Source organism: Ursus maritimus, unplaced genomic scaffold (assembly GCF_017311325.1).
Source record: "Ursus maritimus isolate PB19 unplaced genomic scaffold, ASM1731132v1 scaffold_4, whole genome shotgun sequence".
NCBI classification, from domain to species: domain Eukaryota; kingdom Metazoa; phylum Chordata; class Mammalia; order Carnivora; family Ursidae; genus Ursus; species Ursus maritimus.
In genome coordinates this window covers 91,639,162-91,651,198 of record NW_024426552.1, presented here as the reverse complement: position 1 = coordinate 91,651,198, position 12,037 = coordinate 91,639,162, and the positions used below count along the sequence as shown (strand labels likewise).

The 12,037-nt window shown below is 42.8% G+C and overlaps 1 long non-coding RNA gene across 1 annotated transcript in view; it reads right to left on the bottom strand.

Moving 5' to 3' along the window:
* Positions 1 to 9,912: 9,912 nt before the first annotated feature.
* LOC103676161 overlaps positions 9,913 to 12,037 on the bottom strand; it is a 6,401-nt gene continuing 4,276 nt past the window's right edge. Inside the window, exon 2 of the long non-coding RNA XR_572026.2 lies at positions 9,913 to 10,180. This is a non-coding gene — a long non-coding RNA (uncharacterized LOC103676161). The remainder of the gene's footprint in view (positions 10,181 to 12,037) is intronic.

The window sequence follows — 12,037 nt, the reverse complement described above, 5'->3', positions numbered from 1 at the left end:
TAGCTACAACCTAATAAATTACCCACTTAGCATTTTATGGAGGCTGGCAGAATACTCAAGACTCTTGAGTCAGAGACAAGGGACTTTATTACTCATGACACAACAAGCAGCCCAAACATTAACATATTTGTGTTGGTTTCCCTTGCTCTCAAGTGCCACAGGGGTAACAAAGATGGATCTAGAGGAGGTCTGCACATGCAGTGTCTTGCTTCACAGTTGAGGAGCACTGAATTTGGGAAACCCACTAATTTGGATTCACTCTTTCTAGTCACACCAACAAGGAAGATGAATGCCACTGGGACAGCACCTGGTCGATGGTCATCCATCTTTGGCTCATGGCCTCTCCCCTTTTCCCACAGCTTCCTCCTACTGAAATCATTCCGAGGTCTCCTGAATTAGCGCTCTGAGTTTTGGCTGTGCCTTTCCCAGATAAGCAAACTCACCCCAAAGAGTTTTTTTTTTTTTTTTTAAAGATTTTTTATTTATTTATTCGACAGAGATAGAGACAGCCAGCGAGAGAGGGAACACAAGCAGGGGGAGTGGGAGAGGAAGAAGCAGGCTCATAGCAGAAGAGCCTGATGTGGGGCTCGATCCTATAACGCCAGGATCACGCCCTGAGCCGAAGGCAGACGCTTAACCGCTGTGCCACCCAGGCGCCCCTAAAGAGTTTTGCCCACCGTGAGAATCTCAATTCTCAGAAGTCTCACTGGTCCCACTCTGTGGAGGGATATCCCTCCCTGTCAGACAGCATCCTTTGTTCTGCCTCTTGACTCTAAATTCCTTAGGCCACCAGCCCACCCATTCTAAATTCAGCCTGCCTCACTCCTGAGCATTTCCTGTTAACAGTAGGATATCCATTCTTGCTTCTAAATTGTTCCATCTTCCTATAGTGGTCACCTCAAGCAATCTCCCACTCACTGTCCGGTTGTCCTGAGGAAATAACTCCAGGGAGACAGGATCAGAATCTCCTCTTTCCTGTAGGAAACAGGCCTCTTCACACACACACACACACACACACACACACACACACACACACGGATGCAGAATGTATGAGCTATATTTATCATGTGGCACTGAAACAGCCTTCCTTCTGTGTCTGCAATCCATTCTGCTTCTTCTCTCTACTTATCTGGGTCCTCCAATTCTGTTTTAGGCATTTCTAAGTCTTTATTCCATACTGTTGTAGAGCTAGTTGATAAATTTAACAGGACACATTGTGCAGAATCTATAAGGCAAAGTTTCTGTGTATGGTACATCAGAAGGCTGTTTCTTTCCTACGGTAGGCTATGCCACCAGCTGCCTTGAATCAAACTAGCAATGCCACTCAACTGTTCTCTGAACACTGCAAAGTGTTCTGTAGAAACTTGGCATTTCAGTGCAGGCAGATAATATGCTTAACTGTCAACCTGTTTTTTGACGTTGTATGACTAATCCAACCAGTTCTATGAAGAAAGCGCAATGTTTGCTGGAGTTCTGTCAAATACAATGCTGTACTTTGCCTTGATAACAGAACCCTGCTGCAGTGTTTTTTCACCTACACGACAGAAATTACAAGTGTTTACAAAAAGCATTGGTACATTTGATAAATAATAGTTGAAAACAGTTCCGCCGATATTTTTAAAACTCCAATTGCAGATTTCTTTTGAAAAAAAGCCACATTTTCTTTTCAGATACACATTTAGGTCCCTGGACATTGAATAAATAGAAATAACTTCATTCAAACGTCAGAAAGCAATTTGGTCCCTGTTAGTTTTGTTTTGTTTTTATAAATTAGATGATGATCAGGTGGTTGGTTGGTTCTTGGTCTTATGAGACTGAAATTACTATGGTAGTCTAACAGGTGTAGAACCTTCTAACATTCGGCTTTTCCTAAGTCTGTTGGTTCTTAGTACTTTATATTAACAGCAATGGTTTGCCACTAAAACCACTCATTTAAGTGAGTAAGCAAATAAAGATTCACAGCACAAGAATCAGAATGAATCAGCCAGCATCTGATTGTATGGGTTTTACCTAAGAGAGATGTCAGCCACTCCAAAGGACAGATCCATAAAAGGCTATTGCCTTTTTAGTCCTGGGAGCATATTTAAAAAGTCCTTATTTTTGGCCTGATGACGATTCCCATGCCAGAGGCATAAAAAAATCATTATTCACCAACCTTTGTCTACGCCGACCCGGACTTTAGGCAAATGGCATCCGCAGAATAGATTCTAAGCAGTGTTTCCCTTGTGGAGAATTTTCCAAAGCGAATGGTTTGATTGGGTTGCTTCTTATGATTATTATCTCTGATTCAAAATCAAGGCTTTGTTTTAAAATTTAGGATAAAGAGGAGTGCCTAGGTGGCTCAGTCGGTTAAGGGTCCAACTCTTGATTTTTGACTCAGGTCATGATCTCAGGGTTGTGAGATAGAGACCCGCACTGGGATCTGTGCTGGGTGTGGAGACTGCTTGAAATTCTCCCTCTCCCTCTACCCCTGCCGCCTGCTTGTGTGTTCTCTCTCTCTCTCTCTCAAATAAATAAATAAATATTTAAGATAAAGAATAACAACAAAGTGCAAAAATTCTTGTGAAGATTCACTTTTCATGAACATGAAAATCTTTTATTTAAAAATAGTAGTTTGTTTCAATTATCTTGTTTGGGGATGGTATGTCAATTGGGATGCTTTATGATGCAAATGCTGTACCTCTCTGTTCCCAAATGCTTCCCAAATGCTGACTCCTCTTCCTGAATTCGGATAACAGAGAGACTGAGGAAGGCCAGGAGCACTACCAGTAAATGATTTTAACCAAGGACGGCAAAACATACCCCAGGTTTCATTTTTTGAAATTAAAAGACTTTCACTATACACACAATGTTTCTAATAATACTGTAATGTCAAAGTTCAAAAACAAGATAACATAAAGTATGCTTAAACGCTTCCCGTTGTTTCAAGAACTTTGTTTTTCCCTGTGTACAATGGTTGGAGTTGCCCTCATTAAACTGAAATGCCTCTATGAGATTTAACACAGCTGACCTCTCAAAAAAAAAAAAAAAAAAGAGAAGAAAAATCATCGTTTGAGTGTGTCCTGTTGTTCCAAGCTGTTCCAATGACAGCAGTTTGGCCCTTATTTAGCATGGACAGGTATAACAAGTAATGTCACCGTGAGACTTAGTGCAAAGCGCTTGATGTCCAAGAGGTGGCCGATGGGGCAAGATAGGGCCACGTGAATACAGGAACAATGCCCTGCCTGTTCCTGCTCTCATCCAGCCAGGGCTTCCCAGAAGACACAGCTTCAGGGGAGACTCGAGACCGCTAAGGACACTTCAGCCTGGGGCTCCAGAACACCTGTGCACAGCCCACCTCGCTCTCTGAAGAACTCACACAGCATATCTTAGTCAATTGTTAAAACTGAAAATAACTTTCTTTCCTTATTCCCAAAGCAATGCATGTTAGTTATGCAGAATGCAGACATTTAAAATTAAGCCCCTCCTCCAAACAGGAGGTGGGAGGGAGTAGCCCTTAATTCCCCCCACTCCCCAGCACCCAACCCCCCTTCTTGGTTAACATTTTGGTGTATAGTCAAAGTTTGCTCACTCCTCTCCCAATCTCTCTAGGATCTTATTGTAAATATTCTTTTGAGTTTCTTTTCACGTTATTAATTTTATTCATCTTTCATTTCTCACAAAACGTAATACAATCCTGCCTGAGTAAGTATTCAGTAAAAGGATAAATAAGTGAATGTCCGAACCAGCTGCTTTTTTTCCCCATTCCCCATTCCCTACTGGCAATGATATAGGAACCGCAGTAGCACATCTGTTCCCATGCACCTGCCAAGGGCACACCAGGTATTGGCATTTATTTGAAACCATCGAGAAACCACAGTATTTACTAACTCCCCCAGAAGATCCCTCCTTAAAAAGAGTACTTCACGCGTGGACAAGCCCGTAATTTGGAGGTAGAAGGTCTAAGTTTGAACTTCAACTGGGTCATTGTATTTCTCGTTTTACTTCTTTTAAACCTCCACCTTCCAGTCTGTGAAATGAAGGCATTGACCTATACGAACCTTAGCAGGTAATATCCTACGATCTATCTATCACCTATTTGTGTTTCTTTTTTTTTAAGATTTTATTTTTATTTATTTGACAGAGATAGAAACAGCCAGCGAGAGAGGGAACACAGCGGGGGGAGTGGGAGAGGAAGAAGCAGGCTCCTAGCGGAGGAGCCCGATGTGGGGCTCGATCCCATAACGCCGGGATCACGCCCTGAGCCGAAGGCAGACGATTAACCGCTGTGCCACCCAGGCGCCCCTATTTGTGTTTCTATGCAAGTATACACACACACACACCACACACACACACACACACACACACACACACACACATATATATATAATTTTTTAGTGAAGAAAGGGGCCAGAAACTAGTCTTTGAGGTACTAGTACGACAGATTCTGGTTTTGTTTGCATATTTTCTAAAAACTGAAAATCTTTTTTTTTATATTTTATTTATTTATTTGAGAAAGAAAGAGTGAGTGAGAGAGAAGGAACGGGGGTGGGGGGGGCAGAGGGGTAGAGGGAGAGGCAGACTCCCTGCTGAGCAGGGAGCCCAACCCCGGAGTTCTGGGATCATGACCTGAGCCCAGGGCAGACACTTAACTGACTGAGCCACCCAGGCACCCCTAAAACCTGAAAATCTTATAGGAAATCGGCCTATAAACACTTTCCATGGCTGGGGTGCCTGGCTGGCTCAGTTGGTAGAGCATGCAACTCTTGATCTTGGGGGTCATAAGTTCAAGTCCCACGTTGGGGGTAGAGTTTACTTAAAACAAAATAACAACAACAACAAAAACCCAAAAAACCCACTTTCCATGGCTAAGTTGGGAAAACTGAAAGCGTGAAAACCAACAAAGAAAAACAGAACAGCAAAAACAACTATGTGTGCGGCTTTCATTAATTTTTAGTCAGATTCTCAGATGAACGTTGTAGTTTTGTCTGAGGCTCCCTCTCTTGTTTCATGGCCTTACATTTTGTTGTGTCATTTTCGAAACACCTGCCTCCCTCCACCCCACTCCCAAGGTTACAAGCAGAGAACAGCTCTTCACCGATCTGTGAGTGATGAGCTCTGTTTAGTAAAGGAACTTTAACAACTGAAGCAAAGAAATCCTAATATCAAAAGACGTTGAGCAGGAAAATGATTAGTAACTCAAGTGTCTGGGTGAAGAGAGTAGGAACCATCACTGTTTACTCTTTCTGGCCCATCAAGCTTGGAGTCATTTTTAAACCCACACTCATTCCTGGAGAGCATTTAAAAAATGAGATGTTTCCAACATGATCTGGGCTATTCTGGGGTCTCCTGCATGGCCATGCCTCTTCCCCTGCCTAAATGGAGGGTAGGTGAAGCATGGTGGGGAGCACTGGGGAGAACCATGCTGGGAAAACCCTGCTCTTTGAAAGTTTGTCCACTCAAATGCACTAAGGCTTTGAAACTCACCACCTCCAGTGTCTGCTTTTTCCAAATGACCAATCAGAGCAGATTTGCCCATTCCCAATCTGACTGAAATACACCCAATTCTCACTCATTTCCTCTAGCTTGGGACATTTTGACCCTCTGCTTGTAGCACTGCGTGCCAGGCCTGGTCCGAAGTATTGTCTTTGATTCCTGGGGTCTAGGCCAGGTCTTGCTGATCCAGTTATCACTAATGTGGCCACCAAACGGGATGTGGGCTTAACACCTGGGCCCTTCTGTTCCTGTGGTGGTGGGGAGCCAGTGCTGCTTCCAACAGGGCGAGGAAAGCAGTCCTTTGTCTTCAGCTACGGTTGCTGCTGCTGCTGCTGTTCCTCCTACTTCTTTTGTTTTTTAAATTTGAAATTTTAAAAAATACTGTATTTATTTATTTATTTAGAGAGAGAGGGCGTGCATGCAGGGGAAGAGGGGACAGAGGGAGAAGGCGAGAGAGAATCTCAAGCAGACTCCCTATTGAGCACAGAGCCCAATGCAGTGCTCGATCTCACGACCCTGAGATCATGACCAGAGCCAAAATGAAGAGTTGGACACTCAACTGACAGAGCCACCCAGGTGCCCTGAAGTTTGACTTTTATGATTAAAAAAAATCAGTGCATACGGTCACATGGCTCAAGAAGGTATACAGTGAAAAACCTCTGCTCCAGTCCTGCCTTCCGGCTACTAATCACCCTCCCATAACAAGCAAAAATGTTACATATATTTTTATCCCCTTTTTATGAAAGCATTAAAATGCTGCACTTGGCTTTTTTTTTTTTTTAATGGAACAGAATATAACACTGTTCCCAGCAATGGGTGAATGCCTATTGCCCCGCACTCTTGCCAACAGTTTTATCAAAACTTTGGATCTTTGTTAGTGTGATAGGTGAAAAATATCAATATAGTTTTCTTTGTAATACCCTATAGGAAGTAGCAAAAATGTCTGCTGGAGGAACCTGTTCATTCTCTACCTCCTGAAAAGGAGGACAGACGGACCCCAGTGTTCCTTCATCAAGCCAGCCCACCCACCAGCATCCAGCATTATCCCACCCTTGATACTCTTCTTCCTAGAGAGCTCTTTGCCTCTGTCCTCAGTCTAGTAGCAGCTGGAGCCTACCTTATGCCTAAGCCTGAAGGGCCAAGGGGAGGGAACTGTTTCCAGAAACCCAACTGAGAGATTTGAATGGAGAGGGCCACCTAACAAGACCTGTGATCTTCAGCCAAGGACACAACCAGACCACTGCCTCCCAGCAGGGAAGAGAACTGGCAGACTAAGCAACCTGACCCTCTCTCTCCTCCCTCCGATCTCCTGCCGGCACTCTCCATTGGCTGAATGTGCCCAGAAGCCAGAGTGGGAAGAAGACCCTGATTAGCCCCCTGATCACAAAGTAATGGAGAAGGGTGGGAACGGGGTCTAGAAAAGTGAAAGACACCGAGCATGCTCCCAAAATGGCAAACCTCATGTTCCTTTGGAACTTGTTTCTCAGATTCTTTAGTTTGTCTCCTGAATTTTCCAAGCTACTGAAAGATAAAGGTTTTCAGTCATGACTGTCCATGCCTTAACCCATGTTAGATTTTTCTGGTAGGTGGGCATCATAATCGTAATTGCCTCTGGGTTACTTATGCATTTTATAAAGTTCAACAACCAGATCATGGATTAGCACAATTAAAGTCATATAGAAGAAAAAGTTCTGAATAAGGACGATGCAATTATTATTATTCATTTGCAACAAGAAGATCGTGTTTCATGAAAATCTGCTTGTTTCTCCATGGGTTGGAAATAGCTAATACGTGTGCTCTGAAGACCAAGCAGACTAGGGTAAATCATTGTTTTAACCCTAGATCCTGGTACCTCGTTATCTTAAGACAACAGGTACAAATGAAGCCCTATAGATATTAATATCGAAATCTCAATTATACCTCATTCCTACTTGCTCAACTCTCTGTAAGACGTCCCATTTTTAATAGTGTCCTTCTTTCTAGAAATTTGCTAGAATCCTCGGGGATCTTCCATGTGTCCATGAGTCGGTAATGTCCACGTATTGCCATTCCTCTGATTTCGGCTAGTATTTCAACCTCAGGGGCGGGCGATTCTGTAGAAGTGACACCCAGAACTGACACTGCTCCTGCACCCCTGGCTGTCCCCTGGCTACCGGTGGAGCAGAACCTCAACGATGCCTAGCGCTGCCTCTGGGGCCCCTGAGCTAGAGCGTGTCGCTGGTCTGGTGGAGCTGGAACTGAAATGCTGTGCTTGAGCTTAGAGGTCCAAATGCCAATCTTACAAAGTGAGAAGGAGAATATTCCCTCTGGGTGATACTCAGGAGCAGCGATGTAGGAACCCACAGTTAGGGTGTGTGGATCCATAGTGCATTTAGTTCCACAGTTATTTTAATGAATATGCTAAACAACTTTTGCCAAGGGTAACGCCTACTGCCAGAGGTCTACGTTGAGGTAAGTTCTACGACAATGATGTAAAATCTCCACCCTCTCTGAAGCTCTGTTACTGGGTCTGACTTCCCTAACCAGGGTCCTTCTTCTCTTATAAGGTGCTCCTATTGCTCTCATGCTCCACACTATTCCTTCTAAAATTCTGGCTCCTGGGAGGACCCTGCCAGTCTATCACACATATTGTATATGCTTTCAGAGAATTCAAAGCCTTCTTCTTGCAAAGATGTTCAGCTTTAATGTAGATGAGTGGATGCAAACAGATTCATAATGAGAGATGTTCTCTAGGTCCTCCCCACAAAAACACAGGAGCTCTTTTCCAGACCCTCCCCCCACAATACAACTGCACAAATAGCACGAAGGGAGTAGTTCTTATGGGGTGGACTAGAGAGCATAGTACCCAAAGGTCACTGTGTTGTCTCTCCTTCACAAACCATTCCTAAGTGATGGTCTCCAGAGAGTCAAGCCAAATCGATAACTAACTAACTAACTAAACTATTCCCTATAGCAGTATCCCAATTAACAAATATGGAGGGAATGATGGAAATAGAAAATCACTGTTGGCAAACATAATAGTAATAATTACTTCAGGCAGAGATAATTAATGGACCCTAAGATAAGTTGGCCAAAAGTATGATGAAAAGCAAAATATTCACGTAGTTTCAAAGTATCACCTCATTTGGTCCACCTGGGTGGCTCAGTGGGTTAAGTGTCTGCCCTCAGCTCAGGTCACGATCCCAGGGTCCTTTGATGGAGTCCCACATCGGGCTCCTTGCTCAATGGGGAGCCTGCTTCTCCCTCTGCCTGCCGTTCTCCCTGCTTGTCCTTGCACCCGCGCTCTCTCTCTGGCAAATAGATAAATAAAATCTTTACAAAAAAAGGTATCACCTCATTAGGTGCTTATTAATTTAAAAGGGAAGACAGTAACTTTCCAGTGGTGAAATGGCAGCTGGCAGATGCCACCTTAACTAAGTGATCAAAATTAGCATCGCCAGTGATAGGGCACATCAACTATGTTCCTCCTGATAGGATGAATTGAGAGGCACGATGTCACTTCTATGACGTTCTTGCTTAAAATGTGTAACCTGAATGTAATCATGAGGAAATATCAGACAAACCCAAATTGAGCAACACTCTAACTGGCCAGTCCTCTTCAAAGAGTCAAAGTCATGAAAGACAAAGAAAAACAGTATTTTTTTTTTAAGATTAAAGACTAATGAACCATGAAAGCTAAATGCAGTGCAAGATCTTGGATTGGATCCTGAGCAGAAAAAAAGATGCATTAGTAGGACATGAGAAAATTGGAATAAGTAAATTTGAATCTGCAGATTACTAGGTAGTATTCTGTCAAATTAATTTCCTGAATTGAAAATAGTACTGTGTTGACATTTGTAAGCTGGATGAAGAGTATATGGTAATTCTTCATATTATTTTTTTGCAACTTTTTCATAAGTCTGATAGTATTTCAAAATGGGGAGTTGAAAAAAATTAAAATAAACTTTAAAAGCCATGGCTGAGCAAAATAGACTCATTACAATATCGGTTTTTGAACAAAATAAAAATGTACATGTTAATTAAAAGAAATAACTTCAGGGGCGCCTGGGTGGCACAGCGGTTAAGCCTCTGCCTTCGGCTCAGGGCGTGATCCCGGCGTTATGGGATCGAGCCCCACATCAGGCTCCTCCGCTATGAGCCTGCTTCTTCCTCTCCCACTCCCCCTGCTTGTGTTCCCTCTCTCGCTGGCTGTCTCTATCTCTGTCGAATAAATAAACAAAATCTTTAAAAAAAAAAAAAGAAAGAACTTCACTCTTGAATTTAAGACTAGACAAGCAAACTTCCCTTCTGATTAGTCATGTGTAGAGTTATTCAGGCATTTCTTAAAAGCACGCTTTAAGCTTTAGCACTTATTTTATTATCAAAACTTGAATATCAGAATAGCAATCATATGTGAAAGTTCTTAGGTAATTCCTTCTAACAATATGAATAGACATCAGCTGGTAATTGTTTTATTATGACAGTAGAATTCGAAATACACTGACCTTCAGATCAGCAATTCCTGGGTGGAAGGGGGATGGAAGAGGAAAGTTTTCCAGTTGGCAGATTAAAAAATGAAGCCCCCCCGCCCAATCCCTTTTCTTACAAAGTATAGCTTAGGAAAGGAACCTCGTACTTTTTTTGCTGTCTTCCTTGAAATATACCACTTCAAATGCAGTGAGTTCTTTTGAGGGGCAGGGCAGAGGCTGCATAACTTAGAAACAACCTGTAGGAAAAAAGATAACAATAATTGGAGCCATGGGAAGCAAAATATCTTATATGTCACACAGGAATAGAAAATGTTATATCTTAATTGTTGCCTACATAGATATACAAGGAAAAACAATTGAACAGCTGTAGCTTTAATTTGGGGGTAGACCCCATAATTACCACAGCCTCCACCAAGTTATTTAGATAACTACCTAAAAGCTAAAATATCCAATCTATAAGATTTACTGGCCTATTGTTCTTTTTATTTCAGAGAAATCAGCATTATTGAACTAGTTCTCAAGCACAAGAGCTGTCAGAGGCCAACGTAAGGAAGGAAAAGGTTAGGATTTTTCTCCCAATGTCCAGGCTCTCCGGGTCTAGAAGCTCTGGTTTTCTTGGCCCTCCTCACTTCTATTCCATGAAGTCTGTGCCAGTTGGACCTCTGTTCTTTATTACCAGTCCTCTCCTCTCTTCCCATCTTCATAGATGTTGGGTTTGCACAAAAAACAAGTTCTAGGTATACTAATAACCTCTGAGGTTTAGCTGCCTTTCAGTGTCCAAAAGGCTGTAATCTGAGGCATTTAGCTTTGCCAAACCCTGTATTTCCTCTCAGATTGCTGGGCTGGAGGTCGGTTGAGAGGGTAGATCTTCACATGTCTCTCTTCTCAGCTAAGACTACACTTAAGAAACCGGGCAAAATGACTGATAGATTGATTCTCTCTTCCATTATGGGACAGTGCCTCCTCAACCTAGTCTAGGGGAGCTTCTTATTAAGTCGATTTCCTTTTACATTTCAAGAGGACTATCGAGATAACAGAAGCCTTGGGATATAATGAAGACTTCCCAACATAATTTTGTCTGCCTTATAAGAATATTTCTCTCATTTACTAAACCTCCAGGGGATAAGGACCTGTCATTCTCATCATTTATCATCTACTCCATCGACATCTATTCACTCTGAACCAGGCACTGGACTAGACATTGACAACAGTCTGAGTGTTTCACAATCTGGTAGAAAGAAAAACAACAAATTACAATGTAAATTTATATACTATAGCTGTGAGTGCACAAAATGTTATGAGAGCCGTAGAAAGACACAATTGAGTCAGCTGAAGAAAGAATTCAGGGAAGGTTTCACCATGGAGGTGATATGTTGACTGATCCTTGAAGGATATGGTAAGTGGGAAGGGGAAAAAAATGGGAAACATGTGAGTGTGAATGTGCACATGGCAGGATGGGGGAGTGGGAGGAGAAATGTAGTCTTGATGAGGGATAGAAGCGGGAAAATGTTTACCTTTCACCCAGAAGGCTGACCTATAGCCTGCATAGTTTTGATAAGGATCAAATACACAGTGGTTGCTCCATTGTTAAAGGGTCTCATGATTGCCTGTATATCTCACTGATAGTTAAAATCAAACCCAATGATAAGCAGCAGAGAAATGTAACCATCAGCTTCATACAGCAAAAGTGCAGCCCTTTCCGCCCATGAGTCCTGTCTTCATGCTGCTTAAATAAATATTACTAAGTTGCACCCTGAAATGTCTCAAGACTTCTTTCCTGGCCCTTGCACTCCACGACCCCGTGGCAGTCTCACAGCGTCAAAGACAAGGAGGAAAGGTAGACACGAACCAGGTGATTCTAAGGAAGAAGAAAATGGTTGGATGTGGTCAACTAGCAGAAGATGGAAAGCTAAAGTGTTCATTTCCCGACTCCCTGACAATTAGAGTTCTGGTTCTAATTCGATGCACTGGCAGGATATCAGGACAAAAGTAGTGGGGAGGGGGCGCCTGGGTGGCACAGCGGTTAGGCATCTGCCTTTGGCTTGGGGCATGGTCCCGGAGTTATGGGATCGAGCCCCACATCAGGCTCCTCC